Consider the following 5,000-nt stretch of genomic DNA (forward strand, 5'->3'; position numbering starts at 1 on the left):
GCCTGCAACATGTTTCAAAAAAACTCGCAAAAGTGGCAAAAAAGACTGAAGAAGTTGAGAAATGCTCATCAAACACTTATTTGGAACATCCCACAGGTGAACAAGCTAATTGGGAACAGGTGGGTGCCATGATTGGGTATAAAAGCAGCTTCCATGAAATGCTCAGTCATTCACTAACAAGGCTTGGGCGAGGGTCACCACTTTGTCAACAAATGCGTGAGCAAAATGTCGAACTGTTTTTAAGAACAACATTTCTTAACTAGCTATTGCAAGGAGTTTAGGGATTTTTACCATCTACGGTCTGTATTAACATCAAAAGATTCAGAGAATCTGGAGAAACCAACATTGAATGCCCATGACCGTCGATCCCTCAGGCGGTACTGCGTCAAAAACCGACATCAGTGTGTAAAGGATATCACCACATGGGCTCAGGGACACTTTAGAAAATCACTGTCAGTAACTACAGTTTGCCGCTATGTCTGTAAGTGCAAGTTAAAACTCTACTATGCAAAGCAAAAGCCATTTAACAAGAACACCCAAAACCGCTGCCGGCTTCGCTGGGCCCAAGCTCATCTATAATCCACTGATGCAAAGTGGAAACATGTTCTGTGGTCTGACGACTCCACATTTCAAATTGTTTTTGGAAATTGTGGACGTCGTGTCCTCCGGATCAAAGAGGACAAGAACCACCCGGACTGTTATAGATGCAGACGCAAAGTTCAAAAGCCAGCATCTGTTATGGTATGGGGGTGTATTAGTTCTCAAGGCATGGGTAACTTGCACATTTGTAAAGGCACTATTAAAGCTGAAAGATACATACAGGTTTTGGAGCAACATATGTTGCCATCCGAGCAACGTTATCATGGACGCCCCTGCTTATCTCATCAAGACAATGCCAAGCCACATTCTGCACGTGTTACAACAGCGTAGCTTTTTAGTAAAAGACACCGGTTACTAAACTGGCCTGCCTGTAGTCAAAACCTGTCTCCCATTGAAAATGTGGGGCCAAATATGAAGTCTAAAATACCACAATGGAGAACCCGGAGTGTTGAACAATTTAAGTTGTACATCAAGCAAGAATGGGAAATAATTCCACCTGAGAATCTTAAAAAATCGGTCTCCTCAGTTCCCAAATGTTTACTGCTTGTTGTTAAAAGGAAAAGCCATGTAACACAGTGGTAAAAATGCCCCCGTGACAACTTTTTTGCAATGTGTTGCTGCCGTTAAATTCTAAGTTGATAATTATTTGCAAAAAAAAATTAAGTTTATCAGTTGGAACATTACATATCTTGACTTTGCAGTCTATTCAATTAAATATAAGTTTTGCAAATCATCGTATTATGTTTTTATTTACGGATTATACAACATCCCAACTTCACTGGTTTAGTAGAGTATAGTATAGTATACGTGTGGGTGTGTATATGTATACATTGTATACATATAAACAGTACACACATATCAGTGTTTCCCACAGGTCAGCCATCTATTTGTGGTGGTGTAGTCTGGCGGCGGGGGGGAGGGGGTGGCAGCGGCGGCGGTGGCGGCGATGACCAAGAAGAACGCGGACTTGGAATATAATTACAACACTTTATGTACATATTTATATACATATTTATATAATATTTACATATTTATATAACATGTAACTACAAGCTCCATTCACAGACAGAGTCCCATTGCTTTTATGAGCGGTCGAGCGAGTCAAAAGCCGGAAAAAAAAATATATATATATATATTTTTTTTTTTTTTGTGGCGGCCGTAATTCTTTCGTGGTGGGCCGCCACAAATTAATGAGTGTGTGGGAAACCCTGCATATACACACACACATTTAGATACACATGCGATGAGGTGGCGACTTGTCCAGGGTGTACCCCGCCTTCCGCCCGATTGTAGCTGAGATAGGCGCCAGCGCCCCCCGCGACCCCGAAAGGGAATAAGCGGTAGAAAATGGATGGATGGTAATATATACATCCATCTATACACACACACACACACACACACATATATATATATATATATACACACACATATATATATATACATATACATATATATATATACACACAGTATATATACACATATATACACACATATGTATATGTGTATATATGTATATATATACGTACATATATATAAATACACATATATATATATATATATATATATATATATATATATATATATATATATATATATGTACACACATCCATCTATATCTATACATACAAATATCCATCCATCCATCCATATATATATATATATATATATATATATATATATATATATATATATTAGGACCGTGAATCTTTGGGTGTCCCACGATTCGATTCAATATCGATTCTTGGGTTCATGATTCGATAATATATCGATTTTTTCGATTCGATTCTCGATTCAAAAACGATATTTTTCCGATTCAAAACGATTCTGTATTCATTCAATACATAGGATTTCAGCAGAATCCACCCCAGTCTGCTGACATGCTAGTAGAGTAGTAGATTTTTTTTTTAAAAAAGCTTTTATAATTGTAAAGGACAATGTTTTATCAACTGATTGCAATAGTGTAAATTTGTTTTAACTATTAAACAAACCAAAAATATGACTTATTTTATCTTTGTGAAAACATTAGACACAGTGTGTTGTCAAGCTTATGAGATGCGATGCAAGTGTAAGCCACTGTGACACTATTGTTCTTTTTTATTATTTTTATAAATGTCTAATGATAATGTCAGTGAGGGATTTTTAATCACTGCTATGCTGAAATTATAAATAATATTGATACTGTTGTTGATAATATTCATTTTTGTTTCATTACTTTTGGTTTGTTCTGTGTCGTGTTTGTGTCTCCTCTCAATTGCTCTGTTTATTGCAGTTCTGAGTGTTGCTGGGTCAGGTTTGGTTTTGGAATTGGATTGCATTTTTGGATTGATAAAAAAAAAAAATAATAATAATAATAATAATAATAATAAATAAATAAATAATAAAAAAATCGATTTTTTTTTAAATGAGAATTGATTCTGAATCGCACAACGTAAACGATTTGATTCATATTCGAATCGATTTTTTTCCCACACCCCCAATATATATATATATATATATATATATATATATATATATATATATATATATATATATATATATATATATATGGGTACACATTGTATACATATACACAGTACACACATAAACACACACACATATAGATACACATATATATAAATCCATCTATACATACAATTTATATATATATATATATATATGTATACATACAAACCCCGTTTCCATATGAGTTGGAAAATTGTGTTAGATGTAAATATATACGGAATACAATGATTTGCAAATCCGTTTCAACCCATATTTAATTGAATGCACTACAAAGACAAGATATTTAATGTTCAAATTCCTAAACTTTATTTTATTTTTGAAAATAATAATTTACTTAGAATTTCATTGCTGCAACACGTGCCAAAGTAGTTGGGAAAGGGCATGTTCACCACTGTGTTACATCACATTTTCTTTTAACAACACTCAATAAACGTTTGGGAACTGAGGAAACTAATTGTTGAAGCTTTGAAAGTGGAATTCTTTACCATTCTTGTTTTATGTAGAGCTTCAGTCGTTTAACTGTCCGGGGTCTCCGCCGTCGTATCTTACGCTTCATAATGTGCCACACATTTTTGATGGGAGACAGGTCTGGACTGCAGGCTGGCCAGGAAATACCCGCACTCTTTTTTTACGAAGTCACGCTGTTGTAACACTTGTCTTGCTGAAATAAGCAGGGACGTCCATGATAACGTTGCTTGGATGACAACATATGTTGCTCCAAAACCTGTATGGACGTTTCAGCATTAATGGTGCCTTCACAGATGTGTAAGTTACCCATGCCTTTGGCACTAATACACCCCCATACCATCACAGATGCTGGCTTTTGAACTTTGCGCCTATAACAATCCGAATGGTTATTTTCCTCTTTGTTCTGGAGGACACCACGTCCTCCGTTTCCAAATATAATTTGAAATGTGGACTCGTCAGACCACAGAACACCTTTCCACTTTGCATCAGTCCATCTTAGGTGAGCTCGGGCCCAGCCAAGCCGGGGGCGTTTCAGGATATTGTTGATAAATGGGTCTGGCTTTACATAGTAGAGTTTTAACTTGCACTTACAGATGTAGCAACCAACTGTAGTTACTGACAGTAGTAGTAGTAGTAGTAAATTATACTTATATAGCGCTTTTTCTCTAGTGACTCAAAGCGCTTTACATAGTGAAACCCAATATCTAAGTTACATTCAAACCAGTGTGGGTGGCACTGGGAGCAGGTGGGTAAAGTGTCTTGCCCAAGGACACAACGGCAGTGACTAGGATGGCAGAAGCGGGAATCGAACCTGCAACCCTCAAGTTGCTGGCACGGCCACTCTACCAACCGAGCTAAACCGGCCCACAGTGGTTTTATGAAGTGTTCCTAGTGCCTATGTGGTGATATCCTTTACACACTAATGTCGGTTTTTGATGTAGTACAGCCTGAGGGATCCAAAGTCCTTAATATCATCGCTTACGTGCAGTAATTTCTCCAGATTCTCTGAACTTTGTGATGATTTTACGGACCGTAGATGATAAAATCCCTAAGTTCCTTGCAATAGCTCGTTGAGAAATGTTGTTCTAAAACTGTTCAACAATTTGCTTACAAAGTGGTGACCCTCACCCCATCCTTGTTCGTGAATTACTTAGCATTTCATGGAAGCTGCTTTTATACCCAATCATGGCACCCAACTGTTCCCTATTAGACTGCACACCTGTGGGATGTTCCATACAAGTGTTTGATGGGCATTCCTCAACTTTATGAATATTTATTGCCACCTTTCCCAACTTTTTTGTCACGTGTTACTGGCATCAAATTCTAAAGTTTATGATTATTTGCAAAAAAAAATGTTTATCAGTTTGAACATCAAATATGTTGTCTTTGTAGCGTATTCAACTATGGGTTGAAAATGATTTGCAAATCAT

General features: G+C 36.8%; 1 protein-coding gene across 1 annotated transcript in view; it reads right to left on the reverse strand.

The window, feature by feature from the left end:
• erap1b (endoplasmic reticulum aminopeptidase 1b) overlaps positions 1-5,000 on the reverse strand; it is a 76,466-nt gene that overhangs the window by 63,840 nt on the left and 7,626 nt on the right. The window lies entirely within an intron of this gene.

The sequence above is a fragment of the Nerophis ophidion genome, linkage group LG07, assembly GCF_033978795.1.
Source record: "Nerophis ophidion isolate RoL-2023_Sa linkage group LG07, RoL_Noph_v1.0, whole genome shotgun sequence".
Taxonomy (NCBI): Eukaryota; Metazoa; Chordata; class Actinopteri; order Syngnathiformes; family Syngnathidae; genus Nerophis; species Nerophis ophidion.